This window comes from Lolium rigidum, chromosome 1 (genome assembly GCF_022539505.1).
Source record: "Lolium rigidum isolate FL_2022 chromosome 1, APGP_CSIRO_Lrig_0.1, whole genome shotgun sequence".
Classification (NCBI taxonomy): domain Eukaryota; kingdom Viridiplantae; phylum Streptophyta; class Magnoliopsida; order Poales; family Poaceae; genus Lolium; species Lolium rigidum.
Genome location: NC_061508.1, coordinates 238,728,630 through 238,741,146, shown reverse-complemented (window position 1 = coordinate 238,741,146; position 12,517 = coordinate 238,728,630).

Here is a 12,517-nt window from a genome sequence, read left to right as displayed (position 1 = left end):
GTAAGCTAAGTTTCCTCCATCTAAGTGCCCTATGCAGCCATGTAACAAAATTACCTTTGATTTAGTTCAGAACCTCAACCTCTAGTTCTAGACCAAGGCTCTAACCAGTATATGAAAATTTCCACTAAAGTAAGATCATAATCTGAAATGTTACAAAGGTTCTAAGATAGTAAATACTTACTTGCCTGTAGGTGTATGAAATAAATAACCATATCCAGTCTGTAAGCACCTACTAATCAACAACGTAATTCACATGATACCTTGCATATACCCACTCTCCAAATTAACACCTGACAGCTCCCCCTCCCCCTTGCATATGGCCACTCTCCAAACTCCATACAATCAGCATGATAACTAAATGGCGTAGGAACTTACGGAGGGACAACCCAAGTACTTGTATTTCACCAAATAGGCAGTGTGCATGGAAATCATCTTTCCTGTCATGGAAGCTAGGCAACATAAAAATCAGCAAGATAACAGCTGACCAGTAAATGGAACTGAAGCAAACCATAAGCAGAAAAAAGGCGTCCAAGCATCTGTTGTCATGTGAAGATTCATGTCTGGGAGGAGTGAAGTACAATTTCACATTCAAGCATTTGTTGTCATAAGAACCAGTTGAACAGAGTTAACCAACATCCTTTTTGTAAATTTAATTTTGTAATATTCGTCAAAAGGCATAAAAATAAAATAGCTATATTCATTTGTTTATGTACATGTGTCTCTAGATTTGGGGCGTGTATAGTATAAGAATATTTCAGTTCTAAATAAATAATTCTGAGCATATATGACTTTCATGGTTACAAATTAGGATAAAAATTAAATTCAACTTTCAACAGTAATATGTTTCGCCTACTGATAAATTAATTTAGTTGGCTTGTCAAATTACCTGGAGGCCTGGAATGCGAAACAAACATATATAATTCAATGCCAACCAACCAACCATCTTTGTGTTAGAAAATAAAACAATAGTTCATGACCCGCCTAAACAAAAAAAAAGCAACCCACTAAAACTAATCTATAGAATGCAGTTTCATTAACCTAATAGACATAGTCTTGCATTTGCAAAGCATGTGCGTGTGTCTTTGTGGTAAAGCTTCAATAACCAGATATTAGCATAATCTGCACCTGGGTGAGCCATATGTTCGTGTCTGACCATAGAAATCCCTGATAATAGATCAAAGCACCAGAAATATTAATATCATGAACATGAGTTATACTATGATAGTATGATGACGAGCTGAGCATCTAGTGACATGGTATTAGCATAATCCACACGTGGATGGCACATCGGAAACACTTGGGGCAACATGAGAGCATGTCACAGAGCTTGTGTGAGCATTCAATGAGGTGAAAGGAGCTGGAGTGATAGAAGGGTAACTACAACCATGTTTTTGCTGGCTATGAGGTTACCACTATTCAGTACTACATCCGGTCGTATTGTCGAGGAACGACAGATGGTATGCTGAAAGGACGGTGGTATGTTGGCGGCAACACAACAAGCCTGTAACTTAGGCAACTTTCGCGAAGCCGTGCATCGTGACCTCGAAATCATTGTATATTGAAAAGGGATGTGTATGTGCACTTACGCATATGCAGTGACACAATGAACAACACAACTTCACTGTCGTCGTGGTGAACAGACAGATGCCATAGGATGGCTTAAGTTGGGGCCGAATGGACGCAAGAGGATTCGGGGGAGGGTTTGTGATTAGATGGGATGAACTTCCGGATGGTTTCCTCAAGAACTTAGCCAAGGCTAGAGGTTGAAGAAGAAAGACATAAGGAAGAACTCGCTCTAGATCATCTTCTCTATTGATCTCAACAGGTTACAAGTTTCTCAGTACAAGTTCTTCTGTGTTCATGCGCGTGTCTGTAAGAAGGGCTGCCCCCTCTCCTTATATAGGGGAGAGGGTGGCTTACAGGGCAAGAAACCATAATGGCATCTTTGACTAGACAAACTACTTTACAAAGCTACTTTAATCATAGAAGACACCGGAGTCCTCTTTAATCAGGGATGCTGACGTCCTCCGGCTTCTTTGACCGTCATCCTTCTCTTTATCGTCAGCCCTTCGTCTAAAGTTACTTTGCTTAGCTCATCTTTGTCTTCTAGCTCTGGAGAGAATCTTTGACCAGTCCTGCCGAGCTGCTCTTCCCTCCGGTGGCCCGGTATCTTCTTATCCGGTTCCGGCATACCCCTCTTGGGGATACCGGCTTAGCTTCACTTAGCTAAGTTCTTATCTCTAAGTTCCGGTACGAACATTAAACCGGTATCTTGATGGCTCAAACCATCCGGTTTGGCATGCCTTTGGCATACCGGGGGTCATCCCCCAACATTAGTCCCCGAAGCTGGTATAGTCTGGCGGATCCTATCCAACAGACCATGCCAGGTTCTTTTACTTTAGGATACCGGTTTAATCTATCCGGCCTTAGGCTTGGATCCGGCATCTTTACCCAGTTCATCGCTATTTCTTCTTCTTAAGACGTTGTCCGGTGTCTTATCCTCCGGTATCTTAGTCATTAAACACTTCCTCGGCGACGTCGAGAATATCTCGGGTCCCGCGCCTGTCAGTGACATGCGCACTGTGACTGACGCGCCAGTGTTAGGGGCCACTTCCCTTCGACTTCTGTGCGCGCATTTAATGCACCGCTGCGGATCCCACTAGCCGTTTTGGATCCCGTGTGTGCCTCCGTGTGGCCTCCCTTTTTTCGCGTGTACCTCTTTGCCACGTGGCGGCCCGTGGCGCGAACCGTCGCGGGCCGCGAGGCGAACCGCCGCGGCCCAGCGGTTTTCAGCCCACCTTCTCTCTCCTTTATAAGCACAACTGCTCCTTCTTCTTCCTCTTCTTCGCATTCCTCATCCTTCGCGCACAGTGCTCCTCGCCTTTGCGCTTCCGCCGCTCTCCGTCCGCCGTCGCTTGCTCAAGCTCCGGCGCCCGGCGAACTCACGCCGTGCTTCCGCCGGACCTCGCTGTGCGGGAATCTTTAGCAGCACCTTCACCGTGCCCGCTGCATTCTCGCTCCTTCGCGAGCTTCTCCGCCTCGCCGTCGACGGTGCTCGTCGGCGACCGCAGGTCCGCTCCACCATCGGCGAACACCTTCCTCAGCGACTGCGCCGCTCAAGGTTGGTACCAATCTTGCTTTGTTCGCCATCTGCTTGCTTTTCAGATCTTGGGTCTACGGTGTTCTTATTTCCTCTTTTTCTTTGGTTTTCTTCTTACTCGTAGATCTTCACGCGGGGTTCAAGTGTGGGATTTATGTTTTTTCGCCTATCCATCCAATGTCTGACGAGGAATCTTCCTCCGCATCTTCTTCTTCTCTTTCCGTTAAGCGCCGTAGACAATCTCCCGGCGAATCCACGGCTTCAGATCCGATGGAGACCGATTCCGGCAACCAGCAAGAATCCGGTAGCCGCCAAGAGTCCGGTGGCCATCTAGAATCCGGTAGCTTTAGCCAAGCTTCCGGTAGCCAAGAAGCGAGTGGCTCTGGCCAAGCCTCTAGTAGTTCTAGCCAATCTTCCGGCGTAGAGCCTTCCCCAATCACTCGCGGAGCCTGGATGGGCTCCAATGTCACTGAATTCGAGATCGACTGGTTATACCGGTCCCGAAGGATTCGGAAGGAGTCACTTGCCGGATTCCTGGCGACGAAATCGAACCGGACCCCAAGCCCGGTGAACATGTTGTTTTTCTTGCTCATTTTGAACGTGGCTTCGGCCTTCCTGCCTCCCCCTTTTTTCGGGAGTTTTTAGACTTCTATAAACTCCAACCTCACCACCTTCCTGGCAACGCCATCTTTTACCTTTCTTGTTATGCCACCTTCATGGAGGCCTATATCGGCATTCGTCCCACTCGTGAGACGTTTGCCCGCTTCTTTTGTTTGCGGATTAACTCCGTCCAGGGCAAGGAAATCCCTAAGCCCAAACCGCCCGTGGAGTGCGGATCTTGCATCGTTGGCTCCCGCCAGGGGAGCACTTTCCTTAAGTTTGCCGGCCTCGAATCCTGCCGCGCCTGGCAAGGAACCTTTTTCTATGTGAAGAACAGCGGCCGCGCCAACCTTATTGATCTTCCTCCGTTCCAAGCGGGGCCTCCTAGAAAAACCAACTGGAGCTACCACCCGAAGACAGATCATGCTGAAACCAACCGGGTGGTACGCTTCCTGGCCTCTTTGAAGAAGGAGACCAACATCTGCTCGGATGATATCATCCGCACCTTTATTTCACGCCGGGTGCTTCCTCTGAAGCGCCGTGCGCATAGGATGAGCGAGATGTATGGCCCAGGCGATCCTACCAAGATCACAGGCCGTCCCCTTAGCAAGAAAGACGTTGTTCGCAAGGCCAAGCAGATTTGCCAAACTGCTATGCCATTTGACTGGGAATGGGGCCTCCTTCCCCTCAGCACTACTAACCCTCCGACCCAAGAAGTAAGGGATTATGCGATTGGGGTTGTTTTTGGCCGGTAACTTTCTGCTCTTGCTAATCTTCTTTTTTCATGTTTCAGGCCAAGGACCGCTTCCCCCTCATTGAAGCAGAGTGGCGAGGAACTTGCCGGAAGCGCGCCCTTGACTCCTTCGACCCAGATCCCTACATCTTTTGGAAGGATCTGAAGATGGGCAAGACCCCGGCTGCGCGTCTTGGCCGGACTCCGCCGGAGCCAACCGGGTCCTCCGATGACCTGACCACGCTTGAGGTATTTTCTTTTCCGGTTTCTTCTACTTTTCCACTATTGCTTTCCTGCAAATTGCTTCTTAGCCATATTCAATTCATAGATCCACGAGCGCGTGCCGCCCCTGCGCGCCGAGGCCGGCTCCGAGTTTGTGGACAAACTCATGTCCCAGGGCCAAAAGAACAAGCAGCCGGCATCTAATGCCGGTCCCAGCCGAGCCCCTCCCTCCAAGCGCTTCCGGACCGAGCCCGTGGGGGAGAAGGAAGTGGGCGTGCGCCGCTACGGGCGCAAGGCGATGCCAACTACTTCCGGATAAGTTTTTCATTTTCCGGCTTGCCTCTTTTTTGCCAAGTTCTTTTTCCGGTTGCTTTTTTCCAACTATCTTTCTTTCTTTTTCTCAGCCCTGCGCTCAAGCTTGGCCCAAGGCCATCGGGCTCTGAAGGTTCCGCAAGGACTTCAACCCCTCCTCCTCGCTCAAGCCCGGCACCATCTGGTGCCTGCGACACCTCTGCCTCCCTTTCGGGGGGTACAACAAATTCGGGGCGTGCGGCCCCTTCATCATCAGATCACCGCACGGAGGAGGATCTTTCCTTCTTCCCAGAGAACCAGGATACCGGCGCCAGCAACATCGGCACCGGAGAAGAAGAAGCTGCCGGGCGGGCGGAGCCTCCGGCTCGTCCCGTCCTTGAAAAAATGACAACTTCCGCGCCGGAACCTTCCGCGCCGGAAAGTTCCAATCCGGGTGATGCGCCCAGCGCTCCCCATTCTCCACGAACCATCCTCATGCCGCCGCCAGGTGCTCCCCGCGCCAAGCCTTCCGGGGCCGCTCCTACCGCGCCGCCGCCCAAGATTTCCAAGCTCATTAAGGGGAAGGCCACGGCCTCCAGCGCCCCTTCCGTCGGCCAGCAGCCTCTGGTGCTGCATGTCTCCAAGGCCGCCAGGGATACCGCCACGAAGGCCACCGGTCTTCTTGGCCGTATTACTGAGTTCCAACGCCAAGGCCGGGACCTGGGGCATCTCCTGCCCTACGCCCAAAAGTGGAACGCCGCGGACATGACTCCGGCGACCCGCGGTCTGGGCAAGGACAGGCTGCCGGCACCTGACCCTGTCGGGGACCGGTCTTCCGAGGAGCACTTCATGCGGCTTCGCAGCGCCGTGAAGGAGCTCGACAGCGCGTGGTACGATGCCACGAACAATCTGATGGTACGTTCTACTAACTTTTTCAATCTTTACCGGTTTCTTCGTTTCCGGCTTTGTTCTATCTTTCCTTTAGTTTCATGCCGGTTTCTCTCTTATCTATCTTCCCAGTCCCCGAGTTTTGTGGTGAGAGCGCAGCTCTTAGCGCAAAACTTAACTTAAAAACTTAGCGTGAAACCGGCACTGCCAGTCCCCGAGCTTCGGGTTAAGAACTTTGTTCTTAGCGCAAAACTTATCTTAGAAACGCGCAAAACCGGCGCTGCCAGTCCCCGAGTTTCGGGTTAAGAACTTTGTTCTTAGCGCAAAACTTATCTTAGAAACGCGCTAAACCGGCACTGCCAGTCCCCGAGCTTCGGGTTAAGAACTTTGTTCTTAGCGCAAAACTTATCTTAGAAACGCGCAAAACCGGCACTCGCCGATCCCGAGTTTCGGGTTAAGAACTTTGTTCTTAGCGCAAAACTTAACTCATTTCTTCTTCTTGAACAGCTCACGGCTGACGCTCGGAAGGCCCTCTTTGAGGAGCTCTTATGGGAGCATCGGGAGCTCGCTGAGGCACACGATAAGTGCCAAGGTAAGTTTTTGTTCTACCGGCATCTTGCTTACCGGAAACCTTTTTCCTCCTAACATTCGCAATCTACGCTAACGGTGATCCCGGAAGCTTCCATTGACGCTCTCAAGGAGCAGCTCGCCGCCGCCCAACGTATAACTTTTCTCCTTTCTTCTGTTAACTTGGTTTCCTTTTCATATTTACTAGCATAATCTTGTTAACATCTTCTTTTCCGGGTTGCAGGGGAGAAGGACCAGCTCATCCGGCAGCACCAGGAGGAGCTGAGCGCCCACAAGACCAGCTACCAGGAGCTTAAGTCCCAGCTCATTCAGCTGGGGCTTGACCATGCCAAGGCCCTCAAAGCCGCTGAAGCTGATGCAGCGGCCAAGATGGACGAGGCTGCGGAGGACGCCCGACAATGCCACCGTGGTACTGCGGGCTGAGCTGGAGGAGCTGGCCAAGGCCCGGAAGGGTGCTGAGGAGAAAGCCGCGCGGTTGGAGGAGGAGCACAAGGAATGCAACCAGTTGATCCTGCAAACTGACACACTTGCCTACCGTGAGTCCTTTTCCTTTGCATACTTTGACTACTGCATACGAGCCTTTTTTCCTCCAACCCTATTTTCTTTTCGTTATCTTTCCTTCCGGTCTCGTTTTCTTCCGGATTCTTTTCCTTAGCCTTTTTCTTTCTTCGCACAAGCCTCTTTCCGGACTCACAGAAGTACGCTGTCAAGAAGGTTGACGCGCGCCGCAAGGACCAAGGCCAAGCGAATCTTACCGTGCCATGGACGCCCAACGACCATCTGGTCGCGCTTAACGCGCGGGTGTCTCATATGCGCGCCATAGATCGCAATCTATCTGACATTCCTGATGTAGCTACCCAGCTCTTCAGGACGCTGTGGCCTGGCGAGGAGGTGCCGGATACTTTCTCCCTCATCAGCGACCGTCTCAAGGGCGCCGGCAGGAGGATCCGCGAGTGGCAGTGCTCTGCTGCCCGCGCCGGAGCGGATTCTGCCCTCCGCGTCGCTTGTTCCTGGTACCCGAAGCTCGACCTGGATGCCCTCACCGGAGTGCGCGAAGGCGCGGAAACCGATCTGGACCCGATTCTCACCGCTAAGCGGCAGGATCGTGCGTACCATATCGCGGAGTACGCCGAAATGCGCACCTTCATCCCTCCCCCTCCTGATGTCAAAGATTATCTTGATGAGGAGGAGGATGAAGCCGAGGAGGAGCCTCTAGACGATGCTGATGCTGGCGACGCTCCTCCGGAAGCTCCTGCTGCCTCATTACCTGCCTTAAGATTTACCTTGTCGTGCTGTTTGGCCCTGCGTGCCTTAAAACAATGCTCTGTTAAATTCTACCCCGGTATGCCGGGGTTTATGATGTAAAACTTTAAATGTGCTTTTGGTTGTGGCACAACAGTTTATGCCGGTATGTTATACCGGTGTTAATTATCTTATGTTTGCCTTAGCATATTTGCTCATGGTTTTGCTTTTATCTCTGTCTTGCAAAGATTTCTAGATTGTTTCCGCATCCAATTCGATGCATACTTGGTTCTTTTGCCTTGGCTCTGCCTGCCTTCTCTGGGCGTTCTTTGGCGTACGAGCACAAGGTTCTTTCACCAAAACAAGCATCTTCTTGAACTTAGAAATAACTCGAAATTTTTGCAAAAAACCGGTTTAACCGGGGTTAGTTAAATTTTCCGGATTGTTCTTTCCTGCTCTCCCTCTCCGCAGTTCATGTGCTTATCCCCTACCGGTTTATCTTGCTTGCCATGAAGCCGGTTTGCGGACAGCAGCAGAGTCGAAGACTCCGGTAGGATTTAGCACACTACTAAACCGGAAGGAAAAACGTTCAATAAGCAACCGGTAAACTGAAAAAAATAGACAAGTTACATGCAACTTAGTGGGGTAGTCCCCGAGATTCATTCAAGGTTCCGACATCTTTTATTCATATCAAATAAGGTACAAAAAGGAACTTCTTACTCCACAACTTCAAGAGTAGAAAGGACGCAACAAGGCTACATTCCATGGGCGCTTGGTCTCCTCTCCGGACCTGTCCGCCTTTCCTTTCTTCCATTCCTGTGCATCAATCAGGTAGTAGGCATCATTGTGGAGAGCCTTGCTCACAATGAAAGGCCCTTCCCACGGCGGGGAAAGCTTGTGCCTGCCTTCAGTGCGCTGCACCAGGCGTAGCACCAGGTCCCCTTCCCGGAACACTCTCGGGTTAACCTTCCGGCTGTGATATCGTCTGAGGTTCTGCTGGTAAATGGCTGTTCTCGCCAAGGCCAGCTCTCTTGCTTCTTCTAGCAAGTCCACATCGTTCTCTCGAGCTTCCTTTACCTCTTCTTCGTTATATAGTTGTACCCTTGGTGAATCATGGAGAATGTCGGTTGGTATGACCGCTTCTGCTCCATAAACCATGAAGAACGGAGTGTATCCGGTAGACCGGTTTGGAGTAGTTCTTATGCTCCACAGCACTGATGGTAGCTCATCGAGCCAACATCCCGGCGATTTTTCCACCGCATCGATGAGTCTCGGTTTGATACCGGAAAGCACCAAAGCGTTTGTTCTTTCCACTTGGCCATTGCCTTGTGGGTGTGCGACTGAGCACAAATCCAACCGGATGTTGTTGTCCTCACAAAATCTTTTGAACTCACCTTGAGCAAAGTTTGTGCCATTGTCAGTGATGATACTATGCGGGTATCCATACCGCAAAATGACATTTTTTAAGAATTTAACCGCTGTGCGCCCATCACACTTTGCGATGGGTTTGACTTCTAGCCACTTGGTGAATTTGTCCACCATAACCAAGATGTGGGTCATGTTTCCCCTTGCTGTTTTGAATGGGCCAACCATGTCTAGGCACCAAACTGCAAACGGCCACGTCAATGGTATCGTTTTTAAGCCGGAGGCTGGGGTATGATTTTGCTTGGCGTACCTCTGGCACCCGTTGCATTTTCTTACCATATCCTCTGCATTTTCCAAAGCTGTTGGCCAATAGAACCCATGCCGGAACACCTTTGCCACCAGCGCTCTCGAGGAAGCGTGATGCCTACACTCTCCTCGGTGAATCTCCTCGAGCATTTCCTTTCCTTCTTCCGGTTCCACACATCTTTGGAGGACACCGGTAACACTTCTCTTGTACATCTCGCCATTGATGATGGTGTAAGCCTTGGATCTCCTTTGGATTCTTCTTGACTCATTTTCGTCAACCGGCAAGGTGCCGTTGACTAGGAATTCCTTAATAGGTTTAACCCATGACGGTGTCTCCCGAACCAGGAACACTGGTACGTCTATGTCCATGCTATCCACCAGCATTGTTTCCCCCGGTACCTGCGCGGCAGCGGTCGATCTTACCGGAACAGTCCCCGAGCTTACCGGAACAGTCCCCGGGTTTCCTTCGTCGATATCCATTGGTACAATGTGTGACTCCGGTACAAAAATTGATTCCGACTCCGGACTTGGCTTGATTGATGGTACTCTCAGGTGTGCCAAGGCTATTCCGGGAGGAATTTCTTGTCTGGACGAGCCCAGCTTGGACAAAGCATCCGCAGCTTCATTTTCTGCACGCGGTACATGGTGAAACTCACAGCCTTCGAAGAAGCCGGCAATCTTTTGTACGTGAAACCGGTACGAGGCCATGTTGGCATCTTTTGCGTCCCAATCTCCGGAACACTGCTGCACCACAAGATCTGAATCTCCATAGCAAATGATCCGGTGTGCACCGATTTCTTTTGCGACCTTAAGCCCATGGATCAAGGCCTCATATTCAGCGACATTGTTTGATGCCCTGAAATGTACTTGTAAAACATACCGGAGATGATCTCCCTTTGGTGAGGTTAGCACGACACCGGCACCTAGACCCTCCTTGAGCTTGGATCCATCAAAGTGCATCTTCCAGTATTCCAGTCTTTGATCCGGGGGCTTGTATTGCATTTCCGCCCAATCGACCAAAAAATCGGCTAAAGCTTGCGATTTGATGGCGTCTCTTCTTTCGTACACCGGAACATACGGTGATATCTGCATTGCCCATTTCGCAATCCTGCCGCTAGCGTCCTTGTTGCACATGATATCGGAGATGGGTGCTTCACTCACCACCTTCATAGGATGTTCCTCAAAGTAGTGCTTGAGCTTGGTGGCGGCCATAAACACGCCATAGGTCATTTTCTGGAAGTGCGGGTAGTTTTGCTTTGAGAGGGAGAGCACCTCGCTCAGGTAGTATACCGGCCTCTGGACGGTTTTTCCTTCCTCTTCTCTTTCTACCACCACAACAACACTCACGACACGATTGGTTGCTGCTATGTATAGCAACATTGGCTCTCTTTCCAACGGCGAAGCCAATACCGGCGCGGTGGCCAGCATTGTTTTTAGTTCCTTAAACGCTGCGTCTGCCTGAGGGGTCCAAACGAACTTATCGGATTTTCTCATTAAAGCATACAACGGCAAGGCCTTTTCTCCTAACCTGCTTATGAACCGGCTTAGCGATGCTAAGCTTCCGGTAAACTTTTGTATGTCCTTCAGATCCTGCGGTATCGTCATTCTCTCAATTGCCCGGATCTTTACCGGATTGACCTCAATGCCTCGGCTTGAGACGAGGAAACCCAGCAGCTTGCCGGCAGGGACACCGAAAGTACACTTCGCCGGATTGAGTTTCATCCGGAACCTTCTTAGGTTATCGAATGTTTGCCGGATATCATCAATTATGGTATCTTTTACCTTAGTTTTTATCACGATGTCATCCACATACACCTGCACATTCTTTCCGATTTGATCAAACAAGCATTTTTGCATACAGCGCTGGTACGTTGCACCAGCGTTGCGCAAACCAAAAGGCATAGTGATATAGCAGTAAGCCCCGTGCGGGGTAATAAACGCAGTTTTTATTTGATCTTCCTTTTTCAAGGGGATTTGGTGGAAACCGGAGTACGCATCCAGGAAAGACAACAACTCACACCCAGCAGTGGAATCAATCACTTGATCGATCCGCGGTAAAGGAAAAGGATCTCTTGGGAAAGCTTTGTTGAGGTTGGTGTAGTCGATGCACATGCGCCACACCTTTGGAGCTTTTGCCTCCAGGTTCTCATCTTTCTTCTTCTCGACCATCACCGGATTGGCCAGCCACTCAGTATGCGTGACTTCCACAATGAAACCGGCAACTAGCATCTTCGTCACCTCTTCTCCAATAATCTTCCTCCTATCTTCAGCGAACCGGCACAATGGTTGTCGCACCGGCTTGGCATCTTTCCGAACGTTTAGAGAGTGCTCAGCCAGCTCCCTCGGAACACCTACCAAGTCATCAGTAGACCAGGCAAAGATATTCCGATTCTCACGGAGGAAGCTGACGAGCGCGCTTTCCTATGCCTCACTGAGACCGGCACCGATACGAACGGTACGCTCAGGGAAGGCCGGGTCCAGCACGATGTCCTTTGTTTCCTTTGTCGGTTTGAACGCTGGAGCGCTCAGACTTGCACTCATTGCCGCGAAGCTCAACTGTGAGGACTGAGCCAGCGCAACTGCGGTTTGCATCCTTCTTTTTTCCTCCGCGATCACCAGCGATTCTGCTAGGTTCGATCCGGCAGACGCTGTTTCCAGTGAGATCTTGTAGTTTCCCACCACAGTCAAGGGTCCACGAGGTGCCGGCATCTTCATCTTGAGATACGCCGTATGGGTCGAGGCCATGAAGGCCGCCAGTGCCGGTCTCCCCAGCAATGCATGGTACGGACTATCTAAGTCCACCACCTCAAACTCAAGGTTTTCAACCCGGCAATTGTCACGTCCTCCAAACGACACATCCACCCGGACTTTTCCAACCGGTGCGCAGGACAAACCCGGAACGATTCCATGGAACGTCGTGTGCGTTGGCTGAAGCATGTTTTCTGTTATGCCCAGTGTATGCATGGTGTGCTTGTACATTATGTTTATGCTGCTCCCATTGTCTATCAGCACCTTGCTGAACTTGACGCGAGTCGTGGGCCCTTTCATGATTGGGTCCACCACGAGAGCGTAGCCACCCGGGTTCGGCATGATTTTAGGGTGATCCCGGTATGACCACGAGAGTTCCTGATCTGCCCATGGCATGTATTTTGGCACTGCCGGCATCACCGCGTTCACCTCCA